General features: G+C 38.4%; 1 pseudogene; it reads right to left on the minus strand.

Moving 5' to 3' along the window:
- Positions 1 to 1,866: 1,866 nt before the first annotated feature.
- Positions 1,867 to 6,760, minus strand: LOC110574519 (annotated as a pseudogene).
- Positions 6,761 to 15,237: the final 8,477 nt, after the last annotated feature.

Consider the following 15,237-nt stretch of genomic DNA (forward strand, 5'->3'; position numbering starts at 1 on the left):
TACAGACATTTGTTCACAAAATATTGTTTGTAGGAATGGAGTTTGAGCCTTTCAACTCATTCAGTGAACTTCCCTTGGGTTAAGGCATTTGGTATTGAAATCCCACCTTAACTGGGAGGAGATAATTAGTTTTAGTTTGGAGATATTCTGCCTCATTAACTGGACAATGATTTCCCATTGCATAAATATAAATGTGGTTTTGACTCTGAGGACTTTGAAGATTTGAGGTCAAATACAATTCCTTATCAAAATTAAGAAAATCTTTGTGTCAAAACTCTACATCTTTTCTATTTTATGTTGATTGAAATGTTTCTTCTTGTCATTTGTATCCCCTCTAACTTTCAGGTTTTCTTTCAACACAGTAGATGAGATTTAAATAAGTCTCTGTGTGTCTACATAAATGTGTGTGAATGTGTTTATTTGAGGGAAAGATGTATACAAATGTACACACACATAAACATACTCACACTCTTATCCTTGAATATTTCCCTTGGACTCAACAATGTGCTTCTATACATTTATTTCTGATGACTATAATAAAGACAGACTTCATTAGGGTTCCTTCCAGGTAACCAAGAGAGGCTGGAAGGTCATGCCTCTTTGCACAAAAGATGTGACCTGAAGCACATGACTGGACAGAAATTCAATCTCTCTAATGAGTCATTCTCTGATCCTGAGGATATATATTGATGATATACAATGGATGATATTGATATTGTTCAATCATTGCCTATTTCATGGTTATGACAAAATTTAGAAAAGCAGATATTTCATTTAGAGAAGAGGAAAGAGTCCTATTTGTATGTAGCAGAAAGAGATAGATGATTCAATAAAAGTACCATAAGCATGCCATCCAATTCTTCACTTCAATGGGGAAAACCCAACTCTTCTACATGGACATCAATCTCCTAATTCAGTGAGTGGATGGACAGCATAAAATTAAATATTTTGCTCAGTAATACAAAGTATACTTTCAATTTTTCCTCAACATATTTAAGATCTTTCCTGGTTCAAAGGCCATATGAAGTTAATCTATTTATTCTTTTCTTCTTTTGTTTTGGTTTTGTTATTTATTTATTTATTTATTTATATTTAAAATCAATTAGCCAAGTTATAGCACATCATTAGTTTTTGATATAATGTTCAATGATTCACTAGCTGAGTATAATATATTTATTCTAGTACATGTATCTGTGTGGACTCCACTTGGAGACATGTACTTGGTAATCATATTGCCAATTATTGTGGTAGACACAGGTGCATAGGGGGACATGATCATAATAAGGAGAATGAAACTCAGTGACTACCTATAGGATAAACTATAAGTTAGTCTACATTGTCAGGAAGAGCAGTGAGGGCTGTGATGTACAAAGTAGTGATGTACACAAAATTGAATAATTGGGGTCTCATACTTTCTTTCATTGTAAAATTACATAAATGGTTTTGGTTACCAAAAGTAGTTTTTCTATATGAATATAATGACTCATGACTATCCTTTTAGTAATACAAGAGAAAAATTACTTGGGATGATATTTGTTGTTTGAGTAGAAAGTATTCTTATGAAATCATGGTGCCCCATGACATAAATGGGAATTTCCAAATATATTTGATAAAAGGTGGGAAAAACTTTGAGAAAGTAGGAAATGGACAAAAGGAAACCTGTCTGTATATCAGACAAACAGAAGCTCAATAAAGTGAGTTACTTAAATGTATGGAGAAGTTGAATTCAAACAAATGGAAATTCCAGGAAATAAATAGAAGGAACAGATTCTACTTCCATAATCTGATCAAAGAACAGCAGTTCCTGGCTCTGAGGCTGTGAGTCCTGCAAACATGGGCAATTCTTCATCCCCAGGACGATGGCCCTTACATCACTGGAACCCCAATGATTCCTTTCAGAGCCCTCTTTAGGTCTCTCTTCCTCAGGCTGGGGTTCAGCATGGGTGTGACCATCATCTACATCACCGAGTCTTCTGCAACTCTATGGGAGCTAAGGTACATTCCTAGGCCTGTACAATAAAATAAGGAGAAAACTGAGAGGTGAGACACACAGATGGAAAATGCTTTATACTTGCCCCGAGCTGATGAGAACTCACATATGGAGGAAACTATTTTAGAGTAAGAGTAAAGGATGCCAGCTAGGGGAGCACCACCCAGCAACACAATTGCAAAATACATTACCATGTCATTACGAATAGTGTCAGAACAGGCATGCCCAACTACCTGATTGAGTTCACAAAAAAATTGGGGATTTCCATGCCTGTACAGAAGGACGGCCATAACACCATTAAGGTCTGTAACAAAGAATTGAGAACACTGATGACCCAGGACCAGAACAAGCAGTCCACAGAGTTGGGGGTTCATGATGACCTTATAGTGCAGGGGGTGACAGATGGCCATGAAGCAGTCATAGGCCTTTGTGGACAGGATAAAAATCATCCAGCTCTGCACAGAGTAGGAAAAAATACATCTGGCTGATGCAGCCTGCATAGTTAATGACCTTGCTATGAGTCTGGAAGTTCCACACCTTCTTCAGGATGGTAGTGGAAGAGAAACAGATGTCTACAAAGGACAGGTTGGTGAGGAACAAGTACATGGGGGTGTGGAGATGGGAGTCAGAGCTGCTGGGCAGGATAATGAGCAGATTCCCAAACACAATGATTAAGTATATGGAGAAGAAAAGCTCAAATAATAGGCACTACAGTTCTGGGTCCTCTGAAAATCCCTGAAGAAGAAACTCTGAAATTCCTGTATCGTTGGGTAGTACCATGTGTTGGAGATGACCACTAGGAAAGAAAAAAATAACATGATAAATTTTCAAGAAAATGGACTGTTTACTTATTTATTGTTTTTTAATCTTTATTCTTTTTTCATTTTTTAAAGTTTTTTTATTTAAAAACCAGTTAGTTAACTGTGTAATAGCAGTTTCTGGTGGACAATATAGATTCAACACATCCATACAACACCCAGTGCTCATCAGGACAAGTGCACTCCTTCATCCTGATCACCTGTTTCTTCCATCCCTTCACCCTCTTCCCTTCTGGCAACCGTTAGTTTGTTCTGTGTAATTAAGAATCTGTTTCTTGATTTGTCTCTCTCTCTCTCCCCCGCCCATTCCTTTGTTTTGTTTCTTAATTTCCACACATGCGTGAAATCATATGGCATTTATCTTCCTCTAAGCGACTTATTTCCCTTAGCACAATAGTCTCTAGCTCTAAGCACGTCATTGTAAAAGGCAAGATTTCATTATTTTTGATGGCTGAATAATATTCCACCGGATATACATACCACTTCTTTATCCATTCATCAGTCTATAGACATTTGGGTAATTTTCATAGTCTGGCTATTGTAGACAATGCTGCTATAAACTTTGGAGTGCTTGTGTCCCTTTGTATTAGTATTTTTGTATTTTCTGGGTAAATACATAGAAGTGCAATTGTAGGATTATAGGGTCATTCTATTTTTAACTTTTTGAGGAACCTCCATACTGTTTTCCAGAGCACCTGCACCAGTTTGCATTCCCACCAACAATGCAAGAGGGTTCCCCTTTCTCCACATCCTTGCCAACACCTGTTTCCTGTTTTGTTAATTTTATCTGTTCTGACTGGTGTGAGGTGATATCTCATTGTAGTTTTGATTTGTATTTCCCTGATGATGAGTGATGTTGAGCATCTTTTCATTTGTCTGTTAGTCATCTGTATGTCTTCTTTGGAAAAATGTCTATTCATGTCTTCTGCCCATTTGTTAACTGGATTATTTGTTTTTTTGTGTGTTGAGTTTGATAAGTTCTTTATAGATTTTGGATACTAACCCTTTATCAGATATATCATTTGTGAATATCTTTTCCCATTCCATAGGCTGTACTACTAGGTATTTACCCAAATGATACAAAAATACTAATTCAAAGGGATACATGTACTCCAAAGCTTATAGCAGCAATATCTACAATAGCTAAAGTATGGAGAGAGCCCAAATGTCCATCCAGTGATGAATGGATAAAGAAGATGTACACACACACACACACACACAATGGAATAATCCTCAGCCATCAAAAGGAATCAAATGTTGCCATTTGAAATGATGTGGATGGTGCTAGAGTGTATTGTTGAAAATGAAATAAGTCAGTCAGAGAAAGACAAATACCATATGATTTTACTCATGTGTGGAATTTAGGAAAGAAAACAAAGAACATAGTGGGAGAAAAAAAAAAAAAGAGAGGCAAACCAGGAAACAGACTCTTATTTATAGAGAACAAACTGAGAGTTGCTGGAGGGAGATGGGTGTGGGGATGGGTAAAAAATATGGGGATTAAGGAGTGCACGTGTGGTGATGAGCACCAGGTATTGTATGGAAGTGTTGAATCACTAAATTCTACACCTGAAACTAATATTGCACTGTATGTTAACTAACTGTAATTTAAATAAAAACTTGGAGAGAAAAAAAAGAGAAGTCTATAGAATCCAATGATGGAGAAAGAAGATATATTTAAAAAGAAGTCATATACCATGTCGGATAGTGACAAGTGCCATGAAGGAAAAAAAAGTCGGTATAAAAAAGAGTGGGTGGGAGGGTGGCAAGTTTTTATAGGAGTTCAGGAAAACTTGCAAAGAAGGTGACATTTTAACAGAGGCTTCCAGAAAGACTGAGAAGGAGGCAGGAGGATATCTGGGGGAGGTGTGTGCCCTGCAGGGAAAACAGAGCAAAGGCCCTGCAGAAGGCGCTTACTTCAGATACGCATATCTCAAAATGAAGTCAGTGTGGTGAGGCAATGAGCAAGAGGGAGAGTGATGAGAGGTAGTGGCAGAGAATGTTGAGGACCGAGGTGGCTTTCCTGCCTCTGATGGACTTCAAGACAAAAGAGTCTTTCCTTCACATGGTGTTTTTTGCATCTTATTAATTGTGTTCCAAGGTATTCTGTGAATACAGATAGATCCCTTCCTTACTTCCATCTGTTGGTGAACATTCTGCATCTCAGGGTCACATATTGGACTATATAAGCTCAGGTACCATTGCCCTGATAACTGTTCATGCCACAGACACACACAGTGCACTCTGACCTCCTGGCACTGCGTTACTATCATGCTTTTCTCGCTCTCAGCCACAATAATGTTGAAAGAAATGGTACAAGGCAAGCTGTCAACATCAGTTACCTTTACCCTGAAGAATGTGTAAATAGTATTTAAATTCTAGTTAGTAAACCTCCCTGGGAACAGGGAAACACAGAGCTCCATTTTAATAGGATCATCTTCTGTCTTGTATTTAAAGAAACATAAAAAAAAAAAAAAACAACCTAAAAAAAAAAAAAAATAGTTCCAAAACACAGAGAGGAAGGAAATGGACACAAAGGGTAGAGGAGATATAATAAGCTCAGGTGGTCCCTGAGAGACTGTCATGAGCAGAAGCTTCCCTTGTTCTGGCAGCATTCCAGCCCCAGTTCACATCCCCTGATGCCCAGAATAATTAACAAAGAAGATAAAACACAATGTATCCAAACAAGAAAGGAGTGGTATTTTAGAGATGTCAGGATATTTTGCTGATTGAATATCCTCTAGATAAATGTGCAAAGGGAATAAACCTGCAATTCACAACAGAAAATATACAATGTATGACAACAAGAGGATTTTTAAAGATGAAATAATAAAAGACTTTTGTGAATTATTTTATTTTTTATTTTTTTATTAAGTTCAATTAACCAACATATGGTACATCGTTAGTTTTTGATGTAGTGTTCAATGATTCATTCATTGCATATAACACCCAGTGCACATCAGAATGATTTTAAATGCAAAATTTGGGGGATCAGAAAACTAAGTTTTGAATGTCAGATCTATTACATATAAGCTCTTTGAACTTGGGAGAGACAGCCAATCCATTCTAAATGTGAATATCTATACTCAAATAGTGGGGATAGAAGCATCCACCCTCCTAGGGTGGCAGACAGCATTAGTCAGTATAAGTAAAAAGCTTACGGTATAGTTCTTCCTGTGAGTAAATGAGTGATTATCACTGGTGAGGAGATTTGGCTGGTTTTTTTCTTCTACCTCACAAATGTCTCCATAGTTTCCACACCTCTTGTTAATGAAGTATTACAAAGTAAAGCTAGTTATCATACCACTTTTTGCATATTAAACACAATTTTTTATGTGAATACTCAGTATGAGAGAAGGTTCTGAGAAATGTGTGTCTCAGGAACTGCTGTTGCAAGGGAAAAGCTCTCTGCCTGGGTCTGTGCCTTTCTATAAATACAGAACACGCTCAAAACCACCACATCTTAAAAAGTTCACCACACATACCTCCAAGCCAAATACTATGTTTTCCTGCTCCTCTTAGCTGCAAAACCTTGGATATGTTCTAATTTCACTGGAACCACATTAGGTCCCCCATTCCCTTCCCCCATCTCATCCAACTGCACTTCTACTCCCACCAGGTACCGTCAACAATGATGCCTGTATTGTTGAGGCCAATGGACACTTCTCTTTTGAACGCATTGCATAAATAGTTATAAATGAGTCTACCTAGTCTCAGGAGACCTCAGGAAATGTTCTCAGTTTCCATTCTCTCTGATCCTTTCCTGAAATGCCTGCTGAGCTCTCAGACTCACCTGGGTGGGGTCTATAAGATGAAAGTCTGTGTGTAGAGGTCCCAATTCCTCCTTGGATGGCTGATGATAGAGACCAAAACTCTGTTCCCAGACAGGACAGCAAGAAGTAGTGAAGTCGGGTCCCCCAACCAGACAGAGGAACACAAAAATAACAACCATGTCCAGGCCAGTCGGAGGTTTCATATGCTGAAGTTCTGCAACAGAGGAGATATTTACAGCTCTTTCTGTCTGCTCATTAGGCTACTTTTCCACGTTACTTCCACTTCACAGCACTTCATTCCCAGTGGGCCACTGATATGGACAGAAAGGAAACTTCTCCTGCTGATACTCTGTTGCTGGGAGACCAGATTAGAAGTCAAGTGAGTCCAGTTTTGTATTCCTCATTCTCATAAACTTGCCTGACTTCCGGAGTTCTAACCTCCTTGTTCTTTACTTTAACCTTGAGATGATATTGAATCTATTTATTGGAGGGTTTACTTCACCATTTATAGCTTTGTGGTGATGTTAATAAATAAGCCATGTGATTCTCTTTATGTGAGGTTTTGAAAGAAAATTCTAAGTACTCACCCTAGAGTCTGAAATAAATTCTGTGTTTGAGTCTTCAAAGTGAAGGCCACTGAGTTGACATCAAATATACCTCTGAAAAAGATTTTTAGTTGCAAAATAATGTCCCCCAAATATTTCTAAATATTAATCTACAGAATCTTTGGATAAGTCCTATGTCATGGCAAGGAATAATTAAAGTTGTAAATGATATTAACATTGCTAGTCAGCTGACCCTCGGGTAAAGTTTTTCTGATTATCCAGGTGGGCTCAATAGATCAGAAGGGTTCTTCAAATGTGGAAGAGAGGGGCAGAAGACTTGGAGTCAGAGAGAGATTTCGAGATGCCCTGTTGCTGGCTTTGAAGATAAAGGGAGGGGACATGAACCAGGGAGTACAGGTGGCTTTAAAGCTGGAATGGGCAAGAAAACATTCACCCCAGACCTCCAGAATGAACTCTTCTCTGCAGACAGTGATTTTAGCCCAGGGAGACCTATTTCAGACTTACTTACAGAACTATCAGAAAATAAATTGATTTTGTTTAAATCAGCAGCTTGGTAATTTGTTGCCACCACAATAAAAATCTAATCCAGACGTTTATCCAATAATGCTTTGTTCAAGGGAAATGAAATTCAGCCTTGGGTCTTACTCATTTATATTCTCTTGGATAAGGATATTCGGTGTTGAAATCCCACTTTAAGTAGAAAAAGAATTCTGAAGTCATTTTGGAGTTGTTCAGCCCCAATAGCTGGTACAGAAAATCTCCCATGCCATGAGCCTTTCTGACTTGCGGACACTAAGGTAGAAAAATTGAATCATTAAGGCCCCTTATTCTATCTTAAATTTTGGGTCCAAATTATTATATACCTCTACTTTCAGGTTAAGCCAAATGTTCATTCTTTTCATTCTTATCTTCTCACACTTCCTCTCAAATTTACTTGTGACATGAAAGATCACCTAATAATGAGTCTGTGTTTGTGTGCATATTAGTGCCCATGTTTACTTGAAAGAAAAATGCGTATAGGAGGGAGGGGCAAGATGGGAGGAGTAGGGGAATCCATTTGAACTGGTCCCTGAATTTAGCTGGATAACTACCAAACCATTTGGAACACCCACGAAATCAGCCTGAGATGTAAGAATATATATCTGGATCTCTACAAGCAGAAAAACACTGCATGTCCCGAGGTAGGAACAGAGGAGTTGTGAAATCTGTGGGCAAATATTGGAAGATAAGCAGAAAGGGGAGGGAGCTGCCATAAGTTGGTGCCTGGAAAGTGATATAACACTGGAGTGCAAAAATGTCTTGCACTGGGACCAGGCAAAACCTCACAGAGTGATATTGGCCAGGAAAGGGCTTTAGAACAGCACTCAAACAGGACCCAGGAGCTTCAGGGGTGCGTGTGTGAACCCGGAACCGCTCATGGTTTTAGAAGCACAAAGGGCAGAGACAAGCCTGGGCTCCTGGGCTGACCACTGAGAACGTGGCCATGGGCCAATGCTGCTCCCAGGAGGCTGTGGTTTTCAGCGGCACTTATAGAAACTAAGACTCTGTGTTCTGGAGGGTTCAGAGAAGAGCAGACTGTGATTTCTCTGCTCTGGGACAGAGGTCTGGGTGCAGCCATTTCTTTCTTTCTTTCTTTCTTTCTTTCTTTTTTTTTTGCTCTGACCCTCAGAAAAGGCACAGAAAGCTGCCAGAGAACAAAAGCTCAAAAAACTGGTTTCCACGAAACCCAGCCCCCTAATAGAGGGCTGGGCAACTCCGCCCAAGCAGGGTTGCCTGAGAAACAATGAGGCAGTCCCCTCCCCCAGAAGACAGGCTGGAAGAACAAGATGGCAACAACCCTAGGGTCCCCATAAGACTGTAAAGCCCCGACACCAGGGGAAAATAGTATATTGAGCTCCAAGCGTTGCCTCACGGCTTGTGTATTTTTCAGAAACAACTCTTTTTTTTTTCTTTTTATGCTTTCTTTTATGCTTCTTCTCTGTTTTTTCTTTTTAACTTTTTTCTCATTTCAACAGATGTTTAATATATCATATTTCATAGTAGCTTTTTAACTTATACTCTTTCACACCTATATTTTTTATATAGATATATGTTTCAACATAGTCCTTTTTTCCCTATTCAATATTACCTTTATATATATATACCAGTTTTATTTTCCCTGTAACTCTGGGAAGTAGTGTTCTCTAACAGACAGAACGAAATACACCCAGGAAGAATTAAAACACCCTACCTTACCCACACTGAGAGATCATAGCCACTCCTCCCCTCACCCCTCCGTTTTTCTTTTTCTCTTTTTTTTTATTTTTAAAATTTTTTTAATTTTATAAATTTTATTCTTGGCTTTCATTTTGGCTTTGTTTTTTCAATGGGGGCTTCCAACAGCTCTGGAATTTCCTAGGGTGCATCTTGCCTGGGTCATAATTGATATTTTGGACTCTGTACATTCCCTCAACCACACCTCAACTAGGAGAAGGAACTCCCAACAAAGAAAAGAACCAGAGACAATGGCCTCTGCCACAGAACTAATGGATATGGATATAAGCAAGATGCCAGATATAGACTTCATGGTAAAAATTATGAAGTCAATAGCTAGGCTTGAGAAAATGTTTAGCAGCAATATAGAATCTCTAAAGGCAGAAATGAGAACTAATCAGGCTGAACTTAAAAATTCTATGAATGAGATGCAGTCTAAACTTGATACTCTAACAGCTAGGATAAATGAGGCAGAAGAATGAATTAGTGATCTAGAAGATAAGCTGATAGAAAGGAAGGAAGCCCAGGAGGCTAGGAATAAACAACTAGAAGCCCATGAGATAGGATTAGAGAGATCAATGATACAATGAAACACTCCAATGTCAGAATTATTGGGATCCCCGAGGGAGTGGAGAGAGAGAGAGATCTAGAAGATATATCTGAGCAAATCATTGCTGAGAACTTCCTTAATATGGGGAAGGAAATAAGCATTTGTGTCCAAGGGGCAGAGAGGACTCCTCCCAAATTTAATAAAAATAGACCATCAACCTGGCATGTAATAGTAAAACTCGATAATCTAAGAGCCAAGGAAGCTACCCTGAGAGCAGCTAGGAGGGAGAGATTTCTTAAGTATGGAGGGAGGAACATCTGAATAAGGTGAGACCTGTCCCAGAGACCCAGCAAGCCAGAAAGGGCTGGCAAGACATATTCAGGGTACTAAAGGAGAAGAACATGCAGCCAAGAATACTTTATCCAGCAGGGCTGTCATTCAGAATATATGGAGAGACAAAGAGCTTCTAGAACTGGCAGAAACTGAAAGAATATGTGGCCACAAAGCCAGCCCTGCAAATAATATTAAGGGGGATTTCATAAAAGAAAGAAGACTGCAAGGGTAATATAGACCAAAAAGTTACAAAGACGATCTATAGAAACAGGGAATGTACAGGCAATAGGAAGGCACTAAAGACATATCTTTCAGTAGTTACTCTCAATATGAATGGCCTAAATGCTCCCATGAAACAGCCAGAGTTGCAATTTGGATACAAAAACAGGACTCATCCATATGCTGTCTACAAGAGACTCATATTGAACTTAAAGACACCTCCAGACTGAAAGTGAGGGGATGGAGATCAATTTATCATGCCAATGGACCTCAAAAGAAAGCCGGGGTAGCAAGTCTCATATCAGACAAATTAGATTTTAAACCAAAGACTGTAGTAAGAGATGTAGAAGGACACTCTATCATACTTAAAGGGTCTATCCAACAAGAAAATCTAACAGTTGTGAATATCTATGCCCCCAATATGGGAGCAGCCAACTACATAAGCCAACTGTTAACCAAAATAAAGAATCATATCAACAATAATACATTAAAGTAGGAGATCTTAACACTCCACTCTCAGCATTAGACAGATCATCTAAGCAGAAGATCAACAAAGAAACAAGAGCTTTGAATAACACATTGGACCAGATGGACTTCGTAGATATATACAGAACATTCCACCCTAAAACAACAGAATACTCATTCTTCTCAAGCGCACATGGAATTTTCTCCAGAATAGACCACATATTGGGTCACAAATCAGGTCTCAACTGGTACCAAAAGATTGAGATTATTCCCTGAATGTTATCATACCACAACGCTTTGAAACTGGAACTGAATCACAGGAAAAAATTTGGAAGGAATTCAAACACTTGGAAGTTAAAAGCATCCTGCTAAAGAATTATTGGGTCAATTAGGAAATTAAAGGAGAACTTAAACAATTCATGGAAACTAATGAGAATGAAAACACTTCAGCCCCAAACTTATGGGATATTGCAAAGGCAGTCCTAAGAGGGAAATACATAGCCATTCAAGCCTCTCTCATAAGCTAGAAAAATCCCAAATGCACAAGCTAACCTTACACCTAAAGGAGCTGGAGAAAGAGCAGCAAATAAAACCTAAACCAAGCAGGAGAAGAGAAATAATAAAGATTAGAGCAGAGTTCAATGAAATAGAAACCAGAAAAACAGTAGAGCAAATCAATGAAACTATAAGCTGGTTCTTTGAAAGAATTAATAAGATTGATAAACCACTGGTCAGACTTATCCAAAAGAAAAGAGAAAGGATCCAAATTAAGAAAATCATGAATGAAAGGGGAGAGATCATGACTAACACCAAGGAAATGGAAACAGTAATTAGAAATGATTGCCAGTAACTATATGCCAACAAATTAAGCAACCTGGAAGAAATGGATGCCTTCCTGGAAACTTATAAACCACCAAGACTGAAACAGGAAGAAACAGACAATCTGAATAGAATAATAACCAGTAATGAAATTGAAGCGGTAATCGAAAACCTCCCACAAAACAAGAGTCTAGGGCCAGATGGCTTCCCAGGGGAATTCTACCAAACATTTAAAGAAGAAATCATACCCATTCTTCTGAAGCTGTTTCAAAAAATAGAAACAGAAGGAAACCATCCAAACTCATTCAATGAGGCCACCATTACCCTGATACCAAAACCAGGCAAAGACCCCATCAAAAAGGAGAATTATAGACCAAAATCCCTGAAGAACATGGATGCCAAAATACTCAACAAGATCCTAGCCAATAGGATCCAACAGTACACTAAAGGGATTATCCATCACGACAGTGGGATTTATTCCTGGGATGCATCTGCAAATCAATCAATGGGATAGAACACATTAATAAGAGAAGAGACAAGAACCAATGATCCTTTCAACTGATGCAGAAAAAGCATTTGATAAAATATAGCATCCTTTCCTGATTAAAACTCTTCAGAGTGTAGGGATAGAGGGAACATTCCTCAAGTTCATAAAAACCATCTATGAAAAGCCCACAGCAAATATCATTCTCAATGGGGAAAAGCTGAGAGCCTTTCCCTTAAGATCAGGAACACGTCAAGGATACCCACTCTTGCCACTATTGTTCAACATAGTACTAGAAGTCCTAGCAACAGCAATCAGACAACAAAAACAAATAAAAGGTATTCAAATTGGCAGAGAAGAAGTCAAACTCTCTCTTCGCAGACGACATGATACTTTATGTGGAAAACCCAAAAGACTCCACCCCCAAATTACTAGAACTCATCCAGCAATTCAGTAACATGGCAGGATACAAAATCAATGCACAAAAATAAGTAGCCTTCCTATACACTAACAATGCAACTGTAGAAAGAGAAATTAGGGAATCGATTCCATTTATAATAGCACCAAAAACCATAAGATACCTTGGAATAAACTTAACCAAAGAGGTAAAGGATCTATACTCTAGAAACTCCAGAACACTTATGAAAGAAATTGAAGAAGACACAAAAAGATGGAAAAACATTCCATGCTCATGGATTGGAAGAATAAACATTGTTAAAATGTCTATGCTGCCCAGAGCAATAAATACTTTCAATGCCATCCCAATCAAAATACCAATGACATTTTTCAAAGTGCTGGAACCAACAATCCTAAAATTTCTATGGAACCAGAAAAGACCCTGAATCACCAAGGAAATGTTGAAAAAGAAAAACAAAGCTAAGGGCAACATGTTTCCTGATATCATGCTATATTACAAAGCTGTGATCACCAAGACAGCATGGTATTGGCACAAAAACAGACACATAGATCAAGGAACAGAATAGAGAGCCCAGAAATGGACCCTCAACTCTATGGTCAAATAATCTTCAACAAAGCAGGAAAAAATATCCAATGGAAAAAAGACAGTCTCTTCAATAAATGGTGCTGGGAAAATTGGACAGCTATATACAGAAGAATGAAACTCGACCATTCTTTTACACCGTACACAAAGATAAACACAAAATGGATGGAAGACCTCAATGTGAGATAGGAATCCATCCAAATCCTAGAGGAGAACATAGGCAGTAACCTCTTTGGCATTGGCTACAGCAACTTCTTTCAAGACATGACTCCATGAGAGTATGGACTCTGAGAAACAAACAGGGTTTTAGAGGGGAGAGGGGTGGGGGGATGGGTTAGCCTGGTGATGGGTACTAAGGAGGGCATGTACTGCATGGAGCACTGGGTGTTATATGAAACAATGAATCATGGATCACTACATCAAAAACTAATGATGTATTGTATGGTGACTAACATAACATAATTAAAAAAAAAAAAAAGACGTGCCTCCAAAGGCAAGGGAAACAAAAGCGAATTGAACTTTTGGGACTTCATCAAGAGAAAAAGCTTCTGCACAGCAAACATTCAAGAAAACAAAGAAGCAACACACGCAACAGGAGAATATATTTGCAAATGACACTACAGATGAAGGGCTGGTATCCAAGATATATAAAGAGTGTTTCAAACTCATCACCCAAAAAACAAATAATCAAGTCAAAAAATGGGCAGAAGACACGAACAGACACTTCTCCAAAGAAGACATACAAATGACTAACAGACACATGAAAATATATTCAACATCATTAGCCATCAGGGAAATTAAAATCAAAACCACAATAAGATACCACCTTACACCAGTTAGAATGGCAAAAATTGACAAGGCAAGAAACAACAAATGTTGCAGAGGATGTGGAGAAAGGGGAACCCTCTTACACTGTTGGTGGGAGTGCAAGTTGGTATAACCACTTTGGAAAACAGTGTGGAGTTTCCTCAAAAAGTTAAAAATAGAGCTACCCTATGACCCAGCAATTGCACTACTGGGTATTTACCCCAAAGATACAGATGTAGTGAAAACAAGGGCCACATGCACTCCAATGTTCATAGCAGCAATGTCCACAATAGCCAAACTGTGGAAGGAGCCAAGATGCCCTTCAGCAGATGAATGGATAAAGATGTGGTCCATATATACAATGGCATATTACTCAGCCATCAGAAAGGATGAATACCCACTATCTTCATCGAAATGGATGGAACTGGAGGGGATTATGCTAAGTTAAATAAGTCAAGCAGAGAAAGTCAATTATCATATGGTTTCACTTATATGTGGAATATAAGGAATAGCATGGAGGACATTAGGAGAAAGAAGGGAAAAAGGAAGGGGGAGAAATCAGATGGCAAGGGAAACCATGAGACTATGGACTTAAGGAAACAAACTGAGGGTTTTAGACAGGAGGGGAGTGGGGGGATGGGTGAGCCTAGTGATGGGTATTAAGGAGGGCATATATTGCGTGGAGCACTTGGTGTTATACATAAACCATGAATCATGGAACACAACATGAAAAACTAATGATGTACTGTATGGTGACTAACATAACATAATAAATAAATAAATAAATAAGTAAATAAATAAATGAATTCTTAAAAAAGAAGAAAAGGAGAAAGGACACAACTACATAAATCAGAAATGAGAAAGGAGTAGTAACAACTGATGTCACAGAAATAAAAAGAACTATAACAGGATACTAAAAAAAAATTATATGCCAACAAATTGGACAACCTAGAAGAAATGGATAAAGTCCTAGAATCATACAATCTCCCAAAACAGAACCAGGAAGAAATAGAAAGTTTGAACTGACCTAAGTAACAAAATTGAATTGGTAATCATAATACCACCCAAGAGTACAAGTTCCATACCAGATGGATTCACAGGTGGTCTACCAGACATTGAAAGAAAAATAATAATGAAGGGTTAATACCTATTCTCCTCAA

This window comes from Neomonachus schauinslandi, chromosome 1 (assembly GCF_002201575.2).
Source record: "Neomonachus schauinslandi chromosome 1, ASM220157v2, whole genome shotgun sequence".
Lineage (NCBI taxonomy): Eukaryota > Metazoa > Chordata > Mammalia > Carnivora > Phocidae > Neomonachus > Neomonachus schauinslandi.